Source organism: Ambystoma mexicanum, chromosome 2q, assembly GCF_040938575.1.
Source record: "Ambystoma mexicanum isolate Mex_15411 chromosome 2q, UKY_AmexF1_1, whole genome shotgun sequence".
Lineage (NCBI taxonomy): Eukaryota > Metazoa > Chordata > Amphibia > Caudata > Ambystomatidae > Ambystoma > Ambystoma mexicanum.
Window position 1 is genome coordinate 1254735091 of NC_090924.1, and position 22162 is coordinate 1254757252.

The window sequence follows — 22162 nt, forward strand, 5'->3', positions numbered from 1 at the left end:
TTTGATCGACCAGTGGTGTTTCATTGATGTGTAGAGTGCTTTAACATCGAGGCTTGCCAGTCTGTAATTGTCTTCCCACTTGATTGTTCTTAGCTTCCAAATGACATCTGTTGTGTCCCTTAGATATGATTTTAGTGCACTTGCCCTTGGTCTCAAAATATTATCTAGATATTGGGCAATATTCTCCGTCGCCCAGCCTATACCACTCATTATGGGCTGGCCTTCTGGTATCTTGTCATATTCCTTGTGCACTTTCGGAAGAAAGTTCATAGTTGGTATTCGTGGCTCCTTAATTAGTAAAAAGCTTCTTTCTTCATCTGTTATTTGCCCTTTTTTGTGCCAATTGAAGATGGCTTGTTCCAATTTGTTTACAATGGTTTTTTTCGAATTGGTGAGTAATTGTTCATAGCATCCAGGTATTTCTAGATGTCTTCTTGCCATTTCCAAATAGTCTAGTCTGTCCATAACGACAATGTTCCCCCCTTTGTCTGCCTCCTTGATTACAATCAATAGGTCCGATGATAGATCTTCTAGGGCCTTATGTTCATCTGTAGAAAGGTTATATGTCGTCCTTCTTTGTTTATTCTCTTTCTTGAGCTTATAGAAATGTTCTGTAACAGCTCTATAATATGTGTCTGTCCACTAAAGAATTGAAATTTGTACCGCAACTACCACCTGAGTGGAGAGTGTCAGTTGGAATATCCAGTTCTTGGAGTACTTGTGATACATCGAAGTCTTTTGGCTCCCCAATTGATCTTAGTAGGTGTATTTCTTCAATTTCTTTGATCGTTAGTTCACTTGGTTCAACCCTTGTGGCCTGTTGGTACTGCCCTGGTGCTTTGGTTGCAAAAAACTTTTTTAGTTTTCATTTGCGAATGAATTTGAAAAGATCCACATGTATATCTATATTATTGAATCCAGTGTTTGGTGCTAACGAGAATCCCTTATTTAATAGATCAATTTCAGATTGTGCCAATATTTTCCTAGACAGATTGATGATAAGGTCTTTATCTACTTCCTCTTGTTGAACTCTTTCGTGCTGGCTCTTGTGAATTTTCTGTTGATGTTTTCTTGTGATTCTTGTCTTGTGAGGTCTTGAACCCCCCCTCCTTCCTCTCCTCCTTGTGTAGTACTCGCGGGTGTCGTACCCGTTGGTAACTGAAAATGGACCTGCTTTGTGGGTATGTTTCTATTGCCCTTTTTATATCTTTTTATTTGGTTGATATATCCCGAGTAGTTAATTTCTTTTGTCAATTCTTTGTTACTTTCATTATCATTAGGTATCGTTTCACCTTCTGAATCTGCATCCGAACTAGCTGAAGATGTATTCGGTGTGCTTGTTTTGGAGCTTGTTTTCGAATATTGATTATATTAGTTTGAAAGGTGTATACTCGGTCTTCAGTGTAATCTCTTTCATCTCTGTAATGCTTCAGTAGTTTTCTGAGTTTTATTTCATCCCGATAGTTTTTTAAGATGTCGTGCATTGTATTGTCATTTTTCTCTTTTGTTGTTTCGAAGGATTTCTTGTCCTTGATTTCTTGTTTAGTTTTCTCTATTAAATCAATTGTTCTTTTATATTCTCTTTTAGCATGTTCCACTAACAATTCTATCATCTTTGTTGAGCTGCAATGCAAGTTTTGTTCCCACAGGTCCGCAAGATTGTTATCCATTTCATTACTAAAGTTTGGAAATATCAAAATGCGTAGTCCTCTGGGAACGAGTTTACTTTTAATGTAATTTTCCAGGAATACAATTTCCCAGTATTTGTCAATTTCCTTTTTTGATAATCTCTCCAACTTAAAAAATAGTGCTCTTAAATCCTCTTGTTTAGTTATTGGATTGAGAAATTCATGAATCTTATTACCTTTGGGGGTAAATAAGTTTGCAGTTTCTTCCTGATGATTTTTTAGATATTCTGCCATGTTCCAGAGTAAAAGGAGTTGCGATTTACTTATGTGTCTGCCAAAAACCAATACCAGTAACATAGGAAAAAGTAATGTTGTGGCTTAGATGGTATGATTTTAGGGCGACAAAAAATATGCACAGAAAAAAGACGAATGAATATATTTTGTGTCGTAATTGCCAGTCTGTCGCGTCTCACTGATTTATGGTTTAAAAAGCCACTCAAAACCACTCATGAATTGATAACAGTATAAAAAATACTCAGAGATGAGTTATTGTATCTACCTATATTTCACTAAGCATATGTTCAATAGGAAATAACTCCCCCTTACATCTCCAATTTTGGCTAATTGATCTGCCTTATCATTTCCTTCCTTATCCTCACCTGGTGCTTTCAAATGACCACATATTTTCCTCAAATGGATTCTCATTTTCTGATACAAGCTTGATAATAGCTTGAATCATCTTGCCATGTTTAAGTGGCTTCTTGTTATAGGTGAGCATACCTTTCACTTTCCAGCCAGATAAATACCCCACAAAACTATTGCGTGCATAATCAGAATCAGTTACTAGAACTATTTCTTTGAGTTTATGTTCTACTGCTGTAGATATTGCCTTACAAATACCAGCAAATTCTGCCACTTGACTACTTTGGGCCTATCCTTATGCTTACTCTTGGAATGTTGTTGCATTTAAACCATATGTTTACTATTCCCGCTACATGCTCTTTTTCAGTGTCATTTTCTACATGGTATGTGCATCCATCTACATACACAGTTGGTAAATCCTTACATGTATCTTCGTTGAATGCCTTGTGTGGGGATTGCTCAAATTAAACTTGTCTCTAGCTCTGTGTCATCAGGTACACAGACCGCTGCACAATCATACAACTCTGCTAATCCTTGAGAAACTGGGCTCTTTTTTATTTATATTTCCATATCCAGGAAGTAATTCTTGACTCGTCCAAATTCCCTGATCTGATTCTCTTACTTTGCAAAAATTTCAGAGGCTGATGATTTGTTTCAACAGTCACCCACTCCCCTTGAATTATAGGGCGGAAATGTTGTAATGCCCAGACAGTGGTCAAAAGCAATTTGCCGAATTTAATGAATTTGATCTCTACCTGTGACAATGCATTGCAAGCATATCCAATGGTTTTGTTATTTGCATCATGTTTTTGACATAACACTGCTGCATTGATCTGTAAATCCAATTCCTACAAAGAAATCCACATTTTTAATTGGATATGCCAAACATGGTGCTTCCATTAGACACTCTTTCAGCCTGGCTACCACCTCATTGCGTTCCTTTTTCCCATTTCCAGGGTATGCCTGCTTCAGTAATCTCGTTTGAGGTTGTGTAATCCTGCATAATTGTCAATACAATTTCTGTTGTAACTTGTCATTCCTAAAAAAATCTTTAAACTTTACAAATTAGTGGGATATGTAAGTTTATGAATCGCCTCCACTGTTTTCTTTTGTGGATTTAATCCATGTTCTGTCACTTCATGACCTAGGAAGTTTACTTTTTTTCTGCTCCACTGCATTTTCTGGCCAGACACCTTTGCCCCCGCCTTCTGTAGCTGATCTCTAATTTCATTGAAGTGGCTTTATAGATCTTCATTTTGTGATTTCTCAAATGAAAATGCAAGCACATTTTCAACATCTTCAGCTAGTGGCACACGCCAGTATCCAGCTGTAAGGTCTAATGTGGTAAACACCTGTGATCCATAAACTTGTAAGACCCTGATCAATAAATGGAAGTTGCCACCTTGAAACAGGTACCTTTTTGTTTAATTCTTGTAGATCTGCACACAAGCACCATTGAACTTTGGGTTTTAGCACACCTAATAGAGGGTTATTTGATGTACTATGAATAGGCCTAATGATTCCTCCAGATATTAGATTTTTGATTATTTCAGCTATTGATTCCAAACATGCTAGGGCTAACCTATATTGTCGCACAAATACTGGCTCCCTACCATGTCCTTCTGGTATAGTGGCAACATACAAATCGGTCAGCCCACAGTCATAGGCATTTTAGGCAAAAACCTGTTTAAATGCCATAAATATGTTTCTTGATTGGTATTGTTCTGCCTCACTTGTGCAAACATCTGCAACTTGAATTTGCTCCTCTACCATTTTAGAAAACTCTGGGAAGTCCTGCACAGGAGGACTCTCTGTAGTTTCCTCTAACTATGTGGCCATGTCTCTTCGTTGGTTGCTACACTCAAACATTTCAGAATATTGACCTCCATTTCAATATGCTGTTTTTCCCTTTTAGATTCACTTAATGATGACAGCACACTATTTCACTTTTCGGATAAGAGTGCACAGCTTGAACTTTAAAGATTCCTTTAGGCTTAGACACCAATGATTCTGGTAACTCACCCTGTGCAGTCACATAGCTTTCAGTAATTTTCCTGATCACTGGGTTACTGAAATCGGCAGTGTAGTAAGATTTTTGTATTGCCATTCCTATTGCTGAGTTTTCTTCCAAATGAATGTCTTGACACCCTTTATTGTCCACCAGGATTTTAATGGGTCCATCCCCAAACTCTATCAGTGGTGTATGTTAGCATACTAACCCTTGCTGCCTCATGAATTCATTTAGGCATACAAATGCATCAGAACCTTTGATCTGTTGCCCCTTTCTGTATTTTTTTGTTACTGTAAATTGTCTGATGAATGCAGGAATGGTAATGTCCTTTTTCACCAGCAGCTCAACTGCATATGGTGTCATTTGGGAAAAATGTTAAGCATGGCTATTGTCTTCAAATTCAGATACTGCTCCACCCAACCTTGACCAAACCTTTTGATTTAGAAAGTCTAATACCATACAAATCATGTGCATGGTGTCATTTCCCAAATAGAATTTGTTTTGTGTCCCGCTCACGATCCACACATTGTGATGAATACTCTTAAGACCAATTGTAATCTTTAACATGCATCTTCCTACAAACCTTTGTCCCGACTCAGGGTCATCTAGGCCAAAAATGTGTTGATTCTTTATTCTGAACTTTGGGATCTCCTCCCTGTCAATTAATTGCCAGAGTTTCTTTTCATTAATGAAACTCCTTTAATGTTCAAGCGCCAAAGTGGCTTCAATTATTTCAGGATACCCATTCACATGGATAGGGATCCCTTATTGCCCTTCGCCCATGTGTATTTCTGAGATGGTTGAAATGTGTTTTTCTTTACTTACCTCTGGAGTGACATTTGGTTTAAGTTTTTCTTCATTTAGATAAAAACGCAGCGTGTTTTCATCTATTTCTGTTTGCCATTTTTTCTTGTGGACCAATTAAATATACAACAACTGCTTCTCTTTTTCTCGACAGATTTTATCTTGATGCATGAGAATGACAGTGACGCTGGGTACACAGCCATTCTGAAGATATACTTCCCTGCACTTTCTGATTTAGCAATGGCGTGGCATTCTTTTACAATGTTGCTTTATTTTCTTAGGTCTCAAAGGCTTTTTAGCTAAGGACCACAATACTCCATTTACCCCATTAATAAGGGGTGATAACCTTTTCAGGGAATTTGTCCCTATGAGGAAGGGTATTTCATTAATGGATGTGATCAATACTTCCTGTCTCATCTGATGCCTCCCTGTCTGTATGTCCACTTCAGTGACACCTCTGAGTGGTACCTCTTCCCCATTGAGATTGTGCACAGGGCCTTCATTTTGCCCCACCTTTATATCACTTTGTGGTGATCTCCCTTCATTGATACTTTTCACTAGTTCTTTTGACATTGTTGCTGCATGAGCACCTGTAGCAATCATTGCAAAAACATTACATTTTTCTTCAAAAGTAATAGGAGCATAGTACCTATCTACAACCTCTTCTAGTACACATACAAAGTGTGCATTTTTGCTGATTTGAGGACTTACTTTCCTTAGCTCTTTTTTACTCTTTGCTAGGCAAATGATCATATGAAATGACATTTAAACCTCCTTTATGCACACTTCAATTTGAACTTCTGTGCAACCTTTTTCCTGGGTATTTTCACAAGTGTCACGTGACAGCCTGTCAACTTCTGGCACATGAGACCTATCTGTGTTTTGCATAGAGGCTGTCATTTCTGTCCCTTGGAATATCCGTGGTTCAAAATTCTCCTCAGGTGACTGACCTGCACCCTCCTTTTGAACTACTATTTCCTCTGTATGGGTATCAACAGTATTCTGACTATCAAGTGAGGATAATCTATCTATTGATCCTAACTCTTCGTCTTGTGTTTTATTTTCACATAGGATGTTCTTATTAAATCTGCTTTTCTGTTCCTTGCGATTTTCTTTTTTCATTTCCCCCTTTTGTTCTTCATTTTCACACTCCTGAATAGTCTGGTTCAACTCTAAATCAAACCACACTCCTTTTTTGGGTGTGTTGTTTTCTTATTTTTAAATCAGTAAGCAATTCAGAACCGTTATTCAAAAGCGATTCATAGGCATCTGTGTTTTCATCAGCGCAGAGATTATTAACTAGTCAGTTGCTTTCAGAATGCACAAGATCAATCCTATAACATTCTGCACCTTCACTTGGCTGTTGCTTTTGGACTGCACATAACTTTCCCATCTGTTCAGACAACATTTTGACTTGGGCCTCTAAGCATTGAAACATGTCCATGTCTCTGAAATCCTTTCTCAGTGCCTTGCTCTGTATTGATTAAACTCACCCTGATTAGGCCTGTTCTGGTACCTCGCAGGAGATTGATTTCTATTTATGTTACCTATGAATTCAAGGGAAACAGGAGGTTGAGAACGCAGAGCGACCATCCATTGACCATGGTCGACTGGTGGTGGTGATTGGTTATATTGGTGAGGGACATAATTCATATTTTGTGTTTCATTTGGTGGGAATTGTCCCTTATGCTGGTTTCCATTTTCAATGAATCTATCCATGTATCTTTGTCTTTCTTGGTAGCCATATACCATTGTATCAGGGCCAGATCTACTCTGGACCCTTAGTGTCTGGTATGGGCCATTGTACATTTGATTTTGATTGTTATTTAGGCCTGGCATATTGTGGCAAAATCCCACTCTAGGAGAATTACCCCGATATCTAGGGCTAATGTAAGAATCACTATTGCTTGGATCAATGGTTTGGAACACAGAAGTTTGGGGTGATGTCCTCTGTGGAGGCATGCCCCTTTGGCTAGATGTCATGTTGTTCCTTGACTGAGTTTGGGCTGATTCTAGCGGCATCCTTATAGATTTTACCTCCAAAATCGCTAGTGTGGATTCTTTAGACTTTGGTTTTGTCTCCTTATTCTTAGGCCCCTCCTCTCTCTGACCAAATATCACTTCATACAGTTTGATTGCCTGTTCTATTATCCATTCTATTGTTTTTTCCATGTCAAATTCACAAATTCACGAATTAACTGGGATACAATTTCTTTTTGGAGTCCATAAAAGTATGAAGTCTTAAATTTGACAGAGTTAGCATTAAAGGCCACATCTAGTGAAAATGCTCTTTTCAAATTTTGAAGGTATTGGCGAGGTGACAATATCTGGCTTTGCCGTCATAGTATAAGCTGCTTTTTTGGCATCCTGTATGGACTGGTAAGGTGGCAATTGATGTCTAACCTCTTTCTCAAAGTCCCTCCATATCACATTTTCCAGTTCATTGAGACCACAAATGACACTAGCAGATGCTAAACCTAGGGTTAGGTGAACATTCTGTCTATATTGTTCCCTAGGCATCTGGAGGGCTTTAAATATATTGTGAACAATTTCTAAATGGTCTTCCATGCAACAATTGCCACCCTTTTTGAATGATTTAAATAAAGTCTTGATGGATTTCATAATTTTTACAGGACTACTTGGTGCACTCTGGTATGTGTCATTTTGGCGCTCATTCCTGTTCTCTTGTGGGCAAGAATGCGTCTGAATATTTGCAGGTGATTCAGACCCCACCATTGGGTTATAACCAGGTCTGGCCACAGGGACAGCTGTTGGTTCATTGGTTCCTCATCATAGCTGTGATTGAGTTCAGTTCCATTGAATGTAGTGCCTTGTCGCCTTTCCTGAGACTTGAGATTAAATATTTGCTGTTATAGATTCTTGCACTGTCCATGAAGCTGTTCTGCCTCATGACAGAGATCAGAATTGCCATCCCTGACCTTATTGATTATTGCTTGCAATTCATTGATTTGTGTCTGATATTGATTAAGCACTTTGGCCTTTTTATTTTTTTCTTCCAGTAATTTAAATATCTCCTGCTCCACAGCATGGAATGATCTATCTTTCTCTCTGCCATCTTCTCTTGTATTTCCTAAATGGCAACATCTTTGTCTTGTCTTATTTCATCTCAAATTGCTTTTAAGTGGGCTAATTCTTGCTCACTCTCATTAAATTGTTTCATTCTCTGAGCCGCCAGATTTCTGCATTTAGCTTCCAATTCAGTGTCTGGCTCCTTCTGCTTTAATTCCGCTTTCAATTGCTGCACCTGATCATATTCATTGTGCAAGCTGCATTGTAACTTGCTAAGAATTTCACTGTCATTCCCTTGCATCTCTATTGATATGTAGAGCAGGAACCATAGTTTTGCGCACAGTCTGATGATGCAGTTTTTCTCCTCCATGAAGATGATGCTCGGAATAACCTAAGGAGGCACACCTACACAATGCGTCCTTCCATAAAATATTTTCAAATGCCTCCCATTCTGTCTAACCATATTGTCACATTTTCTGTGGACCAAACTGCATGGACATAAAGCTTTGCCTCGAGATAATTTGACAATTCAGAAAAGTTATCCTGCATCTGGGGTATGGCGGGACTATTGTCAACAACACTATCATATGAGTCAGATGCAAAAGGTACTGCACTACCTCACAACACTAATTCAACTAATGAGTGCACAATATGGTTATGCTTTAAAATGCAAGGCCACACCCAGTAACTGTTTTAAAGTTTCCTAATGGCCAGCGCACCAAATCTGTAAGATATATTTTGGGGTTATATCTATTACTTTATGGTATTTATATTTATTATGGTAGAATCTGGTGGTATTTTTATAGTCCTTGGCAATATATTGTGGTCAACGTGTTGGGATGTTTTTATAGTGGTGAGACTGATTTCAGAAAACTGCCTAATAATTATTTTTACCAGGGTCACTAATAACCAACGAATACTGGACTTAATGCACTCTGAACAGATGGCTCATGCCCTCCTGTGGTATTTTATGTACAACACCACAATATGCCCTTTTGGCTGAGTTTCAACAAATGTAAAGCATGCAATTGAAATACTGCACATTCATTCGGCCACTCTCGATAAACATCTCACTATTGCTACTTTGCTTTGAGATATTTCTTACCACTCATTTCCATCTCCCCATGCATGTCAAATAAAAGGGACTAAATGCAGAATACATATAATGAGACTAAATTACTTTTTTGTAATTTGTTCTTTATCGTAAAATAGAATTATTCAAGTTACACAGAGTGACACTTATGCACACATTGTACTTCACAGTGCATGTACATTTCTTCTTACAATGGCTTTCAGCACTCTATCTGTGCAAAGTCCTGCCAATTGACCTTGTCCACAAAAAACTTGGCAAGAAAAATACCTTTTTTTAAAAAACAGTAAGACTTTTAGAAATATAAACACAGTAGTACATGCATGTTGAAATTAGAATCTCTAATACAGCACCTAAAATGAACTGAAGTATTTAGCATGTGCTACATAGTATCATTCACATCACCAGCACCTCACTTGATCTCATATTTACAAAATCTGTTGGCGATATTCCTGACTCAGCTTGGTAGTGAAATCTTCTCCAGCCCATCTGCCTCCTCGTACAGGGTCAACCCAGATAAGGACAGCTTCATATTTAGTCAGCTTGCCAGCACTGAACTCCACCTGCACAGCCAGCCCTCTGCTCCTTTGTCAGTCAGTGCCTGAAGAGGAATGCCTCTATACTCTGCCTCAAAACCCTTTTCTATGACACCCCCTGTCAATCTCAAGCACCTCCACTTGTCCAGCTCATCCCACTAAGAATCACGCAATCTGCCTTTCTCATTGTGCTAACTATATTGCTGAAGTGAAAATGTTTAATTTTTCTCATGCACTGCCTGCTCCAAAACAAAGCCATGTTTTCAGCAGAACAGATCTTCACGTTGTTCAGCTTAGCACACAGCGCAGAAACAGCCTGCACGTTTAAAGTCCAGTTTTCTTCCCATTTTCAGAGCATTATGCATTTTCATCAGTCTGCATCCAGCTTATTTCATGAGCTAATTTGCACTAAATGTTATTATGGGATTCAGTTACATGTTAACTGCGGTTGGGCTAATTTGTATGTTAGATTTGGGTTAGTATTATATTGGGTGCAGTTCTGATAACTGAAATATCATCATGAAGCAAGTGCAATTCCAAGCATGGGCTCTGTACATTGGCATCCATTTAATTCTGCCTGAGATTCATACCCTTGAGTCCAGCAGTGTGTTTCACACCTTTGATAATATGTGAATGTGAAATGCTGAGTCCATATGTGGAAATGTACACTCATACTCCTACAGGGAATAGGATTAAAACAGAGCAAATGGGTGGGAGGACAAATAGTATTTATACTAGCCGATAAGTGTGTTGATGGGGTTTGAGAAGGAGAGGAAACAGAAGAGCGGGAAAAGAAAGAGAAGGAAGAGGAAAGAGCATACAAAGAAGAAAGGAATAAAGAATGAAAGCGAATGGAAGAACGAAGAAAATATGAGGCAACGATAGAAAAGGAAAGGTCAGAAGCAAAGAGACGAGAATAGATAGAAGCCCAAAGAATGAAAGTATGTAGGTTAAAAAGAAGGTGAGAGGAAGATGATTTGAGGGAGATGAGGAGAAGAAAAGAAGGAGCATAGTGCTGATTGATGCATGAGAATGATTGGAGGAGGAGAGATGGTCACAACAGCCTCATAGGGAGCTGCCAGGCAGGGGAGTTGCTAGGTCTGGAAAAGACCCGGGGCTATGCTGATGTCGGAACTGTCGGGACTAGGGGATAGCTAGTCTTTTGGCTGTAGCTCCTGAGATTCTATCTGGGGCTACAACCAAAAGATCAGGGGCTATAGCCCCCTTAGCCCCCCCCTAGCAACGCCCCTGCTGCCAGGAATGCAGATATCAGCATGGGCTGATGGGCAGGATACAGAAGACATAGCGCAAAGACTTGGGAATGTATACAGGCAAATAAGGGATAAAGATGGGCATAAAACCCAAGAGAACATTGAGGGATCCCAATTAAGGGGTACTGAAAGTAGGTTATATGACATTGTTTAATTAGGAACTTTTTCTGCAAGTGGAACTCCCCCTGTTTTACAGGTTTGCATTGGGGCAGTGGGCCACTCATTCGGCTGTAAAAAATATGAGGAAGGCGGGATGGCTCCACATCAGAGTCATCAAGAAGAGCAACGGCAGTGCCCCCGTTCAGATGGCAATGAGCAAAAAGAAGTAGGAGAGTCCATAATGAAGCTGACTTTTTTTCAATGTTGTCCATCCAGTGACACACACAGATTTCGTTTTTCTTTCCCTACGATGGAGGAGGAGCAATTTGCTAGGGACCACAATGCCATGGGTAGTAAAGTGCAAAGTAATTTTCCTATGTTCACTTTTTTCATTTGGATTGAATATAATAGATATATGATAAAGCAGGGTTAGATAATATATATGGAGTAGAGAATAAGGGTAGAACAATTATTAGAGCAAAACAAATCATATTTAATGAAGGATTATCCTGAAGAGATAAATATGAAGGTTTTTGTTCAGAGGTTAACAACATGTGGTATGGTCATATGCAGGAAGAGGGATTAGAGAGATTTAATGAGAATTATCATGTGTGCTCTCTCATCCCTCACATCACAGATCCCCCTAGACTGCTTGTATCACAAGAAGTATCAGCATACAAAGTACATTTGGCATCATTTTCGACATAGGTGGAAATTCAGAGGTAAATCCTCCAAAAAATAGCCCTTAGGAATTACTGTTACCGCCACTTGGTCAGGCGGGATTTCTGCCTGATTACAAGTGCTGGTGGTGGTGCAATTCTCCATTTATTTGGGATCTATTGGACCCAGTGGGGCTTTTTATGCCGCATTACCACAACAGAATTACCACTGCATTAATTCTGCCAAATCTGCTGATTTTTCAGCATTGAGCGGGAAGATTTACCTCCAGAGTTTTGCTGGAGTTAAATCCTCCACTCAAAACCAAAACTCATGATTTGGCATAGTGGTAAAATTGGTGGTAACTCAGTTACTACCAATTTTACCATTTGCCGCCTTACTCGTAAAGAGGCCAATCACCATGTATTACACACTACAGGGCCCACATAGAGGTGAAGTAGCATAAAGAAACCAAAATGCTAAAAAATTCACACATGCCACAGAAGCACTAACACTGTGGTGCTGGACAAGGCCACAGTTACATGTAATTGGAGAAATTATTGGAAGAGCAGGATGGGTGGAAGGGATAATGGGCTGTAGTTCAGAAGTAATGGTTGAGTAAAGGAAACAGTTGCAATTCTTAATAACACATGTCTTGCTGATTGGAAGCATTACCCAAGATTGCTCACATAGGTGGATTTAAAGAAAGAGCCCATGCACATACAAAGGATGACATGTCCTTCCTTATGTTTCAGATACAGCGTAACAGTTCCAGTGGGCAACAATACATGGTATAAAAGTATTATGGACCTGCCAAGTATGCAAATGGACACAGCAGTTTTAATGGACCACTATTGGTCATGTGGCACACAAGCATACATGCACTTCTTACCAAATTGGAATGGTATGTGTACGCTTACCACCCTGCACTCACCAGTGCTTGTAGTGTTCCAGAGGCATTTTGTGGTGATTAATGAGCATCCAGTAGTAATGGATGTGGCCATCAAGAAAAGGGCTCCCAGAAATGTTGGTTTACAAAGGAGCAAGAGAGAGAATTATTTTCTGCAGGATTCCACAGACACATTAGCATCAATACAAATCAAATAGAGGCGGTCCAGCAAAGCAGCTGTATTTTTTGCATCATTGCTGGTCCCTGGCTTACAGGTGGTAGCAAATTCAAAATGGATTCAAATAACTAGGCGGGATTTAGTTGCAATTGGCCAAAGCCACAGAGAGGGATTTGAATGCCATTAAAGAAGAATAACAGGCTGTCAGACTGACTGATTTCCAGAATAGGTATGTGTTGGATCTTCTCACTGCTATGGAGGGAGGAGTTTGTGCAAAGATAGGGGCTAGTTGTTATACGCTACCCAGCTAACAATGAGCAGAATGGAAGTTTGACAGATGCCATAAAAGCCCTGCACACATTGCACACTACTATGGAGAAGGAGAGTAGTAAAGTAGTAGATGAAGACTGGTATTATTTGATGTTTTCATGGGAGCCTACCTGGTTGAGGAACATATTTTAAATTTAAAGTAGTAGTGCCTCCCCTTATTGTAGTATTAATAAGCATCGGCATACTACAGATAATATTGAGACATTGGGCCTCATTACAAGTTTGGCGGTAGCCTTGACGGTAAAACCGATATTTTTCCCGCACCCGGCAATGGGCAATTACTGGATCATTACGACCCCATGGAAGCCACTAATAGACCATTCACAGGTGCCAGAAAAAAAATCTCCCCATTCCCAAACGGGAATGGGGAGGTCAGATGCACCGGCACCATTCAGAATGCTCTGCTCGAGGGTGCCGATATGCCCACCAGGCCAGTCCTGGTAGGAGGGAAGGCATCCACGAGCAGAACTCGTAGTTTTCCAGTCCAGTAACAACGGTACCGGCAAGCTTATGGTACCATTGTTACCAGACCAGCAAACTTATAATGAGGCCCATTGTCAAGGAATAGGGAAAAAAGAAGCACAAACATGTATGATGTCCCTCACTGTTGGAACGTTAGGATTTACTGCTCCTGCAGAAAACACTCACATGCAGACAGATGCTTCCCTTGGTAAAGAAGCAATTACAATGGTCCTGATAGAAAGACCGATTGGACTCCTGGAATTAGGTTTACACACCCTTTTGATACCAAGAACTACACAAAGCATTAGGCAGATTGTGAGGGAAATGGTGATTGCTGTTTTATGGTGCATGGACAAGAAGAATATGTCAAAAGAGGAGGTAGCTTCAGGGGGGCATCTATAGATCTTTCATCCCTAAAGATGAGTATGACAGAATGGCAGAAATTGGGTTCTTGGTCAATATATTGACCAGAGGGGGGATGTAATAGTGCAGATAAGACCAGTGACACACAAGACCACATCCCCAGAAGTTCCCAAACGAGAATGGACATATAGGATAAGGAAACTGGAATAGGTTTTTGTTTTTTGTTTATGCAGCCACCATTATTTTTGAGCAGAATGTAACACAAGCGGATAGTGTTAATTTTGCCACATTGCATGGATCTAGTTGGTACACTATATAGAGGCTTTGGAAACTGAATATAGAGATAGGGAACAAGAGTTGATGGTGGCATGCATAGCTCGGTAGCGTACATATGGGAACATTATACATGGCAAGAGGATCGCCATTTTATAGTTAGGCCCTGCACAGCTTGTAGTTACAGTTAGCCAGTATTGGAGTTTAAATGGCTACAAAAAAAGCCCATCAGACTCCATAGAGACTCAGGGGGTAATTCATAGATTCTCGAGCAGAATTAGCACACGCGGCTGGCGCAGAGAGGAAGCATGCACCAGCGTGCGGCAGCCGCGTGCGCTAAATAACATTTACGCGGACCACATATTCATGGATTTCCCAAGCCATTTACAGCCGCGCCGCAGCAAACATCCAGCAGCGCCAGTTACGCCCCTAACACCGCCAGTTGTACCAAAAGCAGCTGCACAAATCCACAATATGGTGCAAAGGCCAGTGGACCAGTTTACAGCACCCATCAACGAAATAGCATCAAAAACGCTTGCGTACCCCGCTTGAGCCAGACAAATTGCGTGTAAAAATCCTTGCGCACCTCTCGGAATCTGGGTATGCGTAACCCAAGTAATTTTGCATGCGATTTGGCTGGTGTGAGCGGGGTACAGGTATTCCGAGAGGTGCGAGAGGAGTTTTACATGCGATTGGGCTGGCGCGAGCAGGGTTCGCATACGTATACTCCACGTGTACCCCCGGAATACTCATACCCCGCTCGTGCCAGCCCAATCGCGTGTAAAACTCCATGCGCACCCCTGGAATACCCGTACCCCGTTCGCACAAGCCCAATCGCATGAAAAAGGACATGTGTGCTCAGATCACCCATGACTGCATCTCGCAAGGAGCCCACGCCACAACTGACCCCACCAACACCTGTGCACATGCCAGCAGGCAGCCCACACCACAGCCAACCCCCATCACCTGTGCACATGCCAGCAGGCAGCCCACGCCACAGCCAACCCCCCCTCTCCAGTGCACATGCCAGCAGGCAGCCCATGCCACAGCCAACCCCCCATCACCCGTGCACATGCCAGCAGGCACCCCACACCACAGCTGACCCCCCATCACCCGTGCACATTCCAGCAGACAGCCCACACCACAGCCAACCCCCCATCACCCGTGTACATGCCAGCAGGCAGCCCACACCACAACCAACCCCCTCAGCACCCATTCACATGGCAGCAGGCAGCCCACACCACAACGGAGCCCCCCAATGACAGCAACCTGCCATCAGACCCCGACTCATGTCCCCCCACCCCCACCAGTGATGGCAACTTGCCATCAGACCCCGACTCATGTCACCCCTCCCCCACCAGTGATGGCAACTTGCCAGCAGGCCGCGACTTATGTCCCCCAAGCCACCACCAGTGATGGCAACCTGTCAGCAGGCCCTGACTCATGTCCTTCCACCCCCCACCAGTGACGGCAACCTGCCAGCAGGCCCCGACTCATGTTCCCCCACCCTCACCAGTGACGGCAACCAGCCAGCAGGCCCCGACTCATGTCCCCCCACCAGTGACAGCAACCTGACAGCAGGCCCCAACTCATGTCCCCCCCCACCAGTGACGGCAACCTGCCAGCAGACCCGACTCATGTGCCCCACCCAACCCATAGTCATTACATAAAACCATGTATCAAATATCTCCCAAAATGGCTCCACCTGCTCCCCCCCCATGCTACTCCATACCCATCCACTGCCCCCACCTCACAGTACTGGCTTCATGGTATGCCATAACCAGAAGCACACAGGCATGCATGCATATAAATGCACTACATAGCCACACATCACTGACACATGCCTGAGCCAGTGGCGAATGACACATGCAACAAACAAATTTGAGAACACAACACTGTGATTGGACCAAATGAAAATGTATTGTGAAATCAGAAACAACACCTTACAAAAATCAAAGAAGCAAATATAAATGCAATCAACTGAAACAAAACGAAATGGCAAATGCAAATGAAGTAGAAAATCAAAAATATCCAAGTAAATGATGAAAATGCACTTGCACAAAATAAATGTTCCAAATAGTAATAAAAAAAGGAAACCCATTACGCCATGAGAAAGAAACAATTTAAAAAACAATCCACACAAGTCTGACTATGTAAAAAACATTTCAAAGGGTCCATGATCCCAAACTGCAGACCTGTGTCCAAAAAAACTACCTACAAAAAAGAACTATATATAAAAGAGTAGAGCAATGTCCAAGTCCTCCAAAAAAAAAAATAAAATAGAACTCCATATTGATGTGCCGAAGGCGGGCCAGGGATGTGTCCTCGAGGGCTCGCAGGGACGTCGCCATGGTCTCCACAAACTCCCTGCAAGTCTCCTCAAGGAACGCTGCCCGCCTCAATGCCCGGTGTATGGAGTTCTATGCCCTGACCATCGTGAGCCATGCCCTCTCCGCCCGCTGCCGCTCTGCATCTATCTGCTGGCCCAACCACTGCCGCAAGGAAGACACATGTAGTCCAGGGTCCTGCTGCCCATTGGCCGATGTCTGCCCCCGTGATGTAGATGGCCCGAGGCCTGATGCCTTCCATGTCTAGCCTGCCTCCACCTCAATGACAACTGCCTCTGCAACCACGACTGCCCCCGGGAAGATGGAAACACCCGTGGCCATGGTGAACGTGCCCTTTTTGATGGTGCCTGCACTTCCTCCACTGGCTGGGGTCCAGTTTCTGGGGTGACCCCCTCTGCTGGTCCTCTGACTCCTGACTGTGGCAGGGATGTGTTCTCCAACAGCCTGGCCGTGGTGGATGGGGCAGGTCCACAGGGTGCCCAGGTGAGACATAGGCAGGAAGATGGCACGGAGGACGACTGGTGCATAGGTTGTGCAGATGAGGAGGGGGTCGCAAGACCGTCTAGCACACAGAGGAACCCTGTGCCAATGACCTGTCCTAGCAAGTCGACGCGGCCACACAGGTGTCCGAAATGATGTGCGTTGTCCTGCCTGGAACCACGCACATCATCCTGAATCACCTGTATGTGCAACGTGACACCGACTAGGACAGGATCAACCCTGTCATGGATTGCCTCGTCTGCAGGTAGAGGAAAGTCAGTTGACGTAGACACATCCCCTACCTGCAAACGGGCCTTGACAGAGGCATCCCTGCTGGTGCAGGATGATGCACTCACAGGATCAGGGACAGTATTACACACAGGCACCTCCATGGTGACCTGTGGGGCCTCCTGCCCCTGGACTGCACCACTTGCACCAGTGCAACCACCCCCTTCAGTCCCCATGCATGGGTCTGATACGGCCTCCTCCTCAACCACACCCCCCACCAACCTCGATGACTCTGTGCCGTCTTCCATACTATGCCTCTGTGGGGGCTCACCTGCCCCTTCTTCTGCCGAGGAGTCCACATCCAACCTTGGCCTCTTAGACCTTCCCTTGGCTGCCATGGCCATGGACCCCTCACTCCCAGAAGATATTATTACCTGGAAGGGGGACAGGGCTTTGCGTCTCCGGCTGGTGGTGGCATCCCTGCCGCTGTGCTCCACAGCGCCGTCTCCGCCTTCTTCATCAGTCGACACTGCAGACAGGGAGAGACAGAACACAGGCCTCAGGACACCGTACAATGGTCTGCTAGACACATAACTATTGAACATGAGTGGCAATGTCAAACATCACAGATGGCATCACACACCCCATCAGTCAGGTCAATTGAACCCTCACACATGCACAGACAAGCAGGGAACGTGCAACAGGCATCTGCATCCATTCACATGGAATTGCATGAACATCCTAAGGGTGGATGACGTCACAAGCATCATGGATCATGCCATTCACATGCACACACGCCACCAGACAGACATGCATCTGGCCATCTCTACCTCCTCTCACAGTGCAATCACCGTCAACTATGTCACATCTGCCAATAGGGTACCTAAATGTCTGTGTCCCATGCATCCATGGCGTCTCACAGAGACACACATACCAAACAGACACACACACATGTACACCGTACAGGTACATGAAGGTGGAACGAGCATCCATGTGTCACACCCCAAACATGGCTGAGTACAAACACAGGCATGCAAGGAGTTTGGCCCGACATGGCAACCCCCGAGGCAGGTTTATGTGGGCAACTGGGTCCTGGGGTTGGGCTGTGGAGTGATGGTAACCAGTCGGGACTCTTCTGTTCCAGCAGGAGTGGTCACAGCAACTGGACCCCTGGCGATGGCTGATGTGCAAGCACCAAATAGCAGGGCACGTTGGCAGCAGGCAAGCAGGCAGCAGCAGATGTTTGTCATCATTTTTGGAGTGCCTGAGCATTGCATGACCCGTCATTTTTCACCAGGGGTCACAAACAGCCTTGCAGGAGCACAGGGGTGCATCTAACATCACCTACCCTGAGCCCTATACCCCAATTGCCCAGGACAATTGTTGAGTGCACCTCCCATTGGCAATATACCATCTGTGCCAAGGTTGGGAGGCCCTCAAAGGTACAGAGTGGCAAAGTTGGGTGTCCTCCCAGTGTCGTGCGTGGTCGGGGACATGGCCAGGCTGACCAGGGGGTACAGGGAGTCCAGGGTGGCTGCAGAGGGGGAAGAGGCAGGGATGCACCACTGGGGCAGGATGTCCAGCCACATGTTGGTGAAGCCATGCCACCCCCCGTGGCTCTGGGAGATGCAGCTGTTGCATCCAACCTAGGCGCCAATATGACCCGCCAGACAGTAACTTCTGCTGTCATGGGCCTACCAGTTGTGGTAGCTGCAGGTACAGCTATGGCGACCACCACCCAGTCTAAGGGTCGGCCAGCGCACGTTGCATTGGAACCTGAGGACTCTCAGACAGAATTCCAGGTGGCCAGGAAGCACAGGCCATGTGTGTCCAGGGTTGCTGTGACCGAGGCACACGTATATTGGGCAGTGGTGACATCTGCTGCCCCAAGCAGCCAGGTGGTGGTAACTGCATGGGCAGATGCAGCCAACACCACCCCAGCTTTCAGTCTGCCATCCAGGACTGTGTCGGTCACAGACCTTGGCACTGCGGCAGATGTGGCACTGGGTCCTGGCAACAGCACCCAGCAGCCACTGACTCAGGCCAGGCCTTCCATCCTCGTTCCACCAAGCACTCCCTTCATCCAGTCCACCAGGGCCACTAACCCTACTGATCAGGGCGACATTGGACACTCAGGGTCCGTACCACCGCTCAAGAGGAGGAAGCATGCTCCTGCGCAAGAGGCTGGGACCCCAGACACGGCTCCGACCTCCAGCGCATCGAGGAAGAAGCCTTTCAACAAGCAGGAAATAGACTTCCTTGTGGGCTACATGTCGACACACGAACACGATATACTGGTGGGCCCACAGTGCCATACTACGCCTTCCCAGTGTTGGGTCCACTGGCAGCATATTGCGGATGGTGTGAATGCCATGGGATTCCAGGTGTACACAGCTCAAGACTGCTACAAGCATTGAAATGACCTCCGATGCTGTGCAAAACAAAAGCGTGCCTCCAATTATGCCATGACTCAGGTGACTGACAGTTGGCCAGAACCAGAGGAGAATGCACTGACTCAGAGCGAGGAGATCACTGCAGAGTTCATTGAGGCAGAACTATTTTAGTCGGAGAGAGGATGGATAATGAGGCATTGTCCGGTGAGTGTCGATGCGTGTTTGTCCAGTACATGTGTGTTTGGCTTGTGTGATGTGTTGTGCTTGACTGCCACTACATGCTATGTATACATGCTTGTCATGTGTGAGTAATGCAATGCTTCACTGATGCGTGCCTGTTGTGATGTATGAAGGATATGTGATGTACACAGGGACTGTCCTTATGACCACACATGCACCCTTCTCACATGCAAGTCACTCAGCTTCACCTCTGGTACATGTTCTTCTCTCCAAAGTTGACTCTTGCACTCCCTCTATCCTCATCCTACTTGTTCTCTCCTCAGCTTTATACACGGTCAACCATTCCACCCTGCTAAATCATCTCTGTGACAACCTGGGCATCACCGATCAGGCTCTTGCCTGGCTGACCTCTTTTCACTCTGATCGACCCTCCAAGGTACAACTTGGGTCCTTCCTATCCTCTATCTCCCTCCCTACCTGCAGTGTTCGCCAGGGGTCTAACCTCTCACCTACTGCATTTCCATTTTCTGCTCAAATTTCCAGTGCTATGCTGATTGCACCCAATTCATTTTCATGCTTCCCTCAGCCACCTCGTCTCCTTCCCTCATCTCCGACTGCCTAATTGCCATTCATAATTGGTGTGCCTCAAATGATCCTTGTTTAAACACCAACAAGACTGAGATCCCCCTCATTGGTAAACCCCTCCATCCTTTCCCCTCACTCTCTCGCCGGCCTCCCTTCGCCCTCCTCATACCCCTACCGGAGAAGCTAAGGACCTCAAGGTCATCTTTGACTCCACACTTTCCTTCTCCGCACACATCTCTGATGTCACCAAAAAGTCAAAGCTCTTACTGCACCTCCTTAAAAGCACTCTTCCTTTCCTCTCCTTCCCAGAGAAGTTCCTTGTCTCACAAGCTCAGATTCTCTCGAGATTGGACTGCTCTAACAGCCTCTTTCTAAATCTACCTTCCTCCACTCACTGCCCTTTACAACTAATCCAGAACAGGACTAGGAGACTTGCCCAGTGCCTCTGGCCCTGGCATCGTATCACTACGCCTCTGTAATCCCTTCATTGTCTCCCTGTGGTTGCAAGGATTACATTTAATACCCTTTGCATTGTCCACAAGTTTTTCTGGGGCCTGGGTCCTAATTATCTTCAACTATCCCTCCATATAAACCTCCCCTCTAGAGCCCTTTGCTACTCCACCTGAAACCCCTCAGGGTCAGCCATTTTTCAAAGGAACGAGCTGGCGGTAGAACCTTATCTTCTGTGGGGCCCTCCATCTGGAACTGCCTACCTATCACCTTGAAACTTGAGGAGAACCATCTACAGTTCCGAAAGTTCCTCAAGACCGTCATCTTCGCCTCTGCCCCTCTTCCCCCCTGCTGATCTGCTTTTTCTCTCAGCAATGCTGCACCTGGCCACCTTCTGCCCTTCGGACCCAGGTACCTGCTCACCTGCCACCCTCCTGTGCTGCCTGCTGGCCAACTCTCGCACTGGAACCTGTATTTGTACCCATACAGCCCCCCCCTCTTCTTCTGCACTTATCGGATACTCCCTTTCTGACTAAGACTGCACTTCCACTTTTTGAATCACCATGTGTATTTGTTTATTTACTCATTATTTATCTTGTCCTCTCTTATGCTTTGCACTCTCCAATTTGTCCCCCCTCCCATTCACATTCCCCCCTTTCACTCCTCATGCATTTGCACGTTCTCAATGTCACTGGGCCCAGTAAGATCATTGTTTCTGTTTTCTCCACTGTTCCCATCCCTTTGCCTGGTTGAGTTCTGAAACACCGGTGTACGAGCGCGATATGAATTCATTATCATTTCATGTATTATCATGTTCCTGCTCACTCACATGTCTGCATGCAGCCCTTGGTGTTGCTGCACTCAGCACTTGGTTTATCTGATCACATGAGTGCTGCATATGTGTGGACAGCCTGCAAGGTGGTCCTCCTCATGGGCACGCGTCCTTGCCTCTCAAACCCCATGCAGCTCAATTTCAACATGGCACTGGTGAGTTACATGTTGGGCTACTGCCATTGTCTGTTCCCCGTTCCTGTGTACATGCACACTTCCTTCTGCAGACCTGCAAAACACGTACCGTGGTGTACATACTTTGTCCTTGGTGCAGTACGTCTCACTCAGACTGTGCAGATGGCAGTGCCTCCCGTGGACATGAGTGCCCATTCATGCTCCATGTGCATTCCATGTCTGACCCTATGGGTCCTTGACAGGCTGATCATCGTGATACGTCTCTAGGA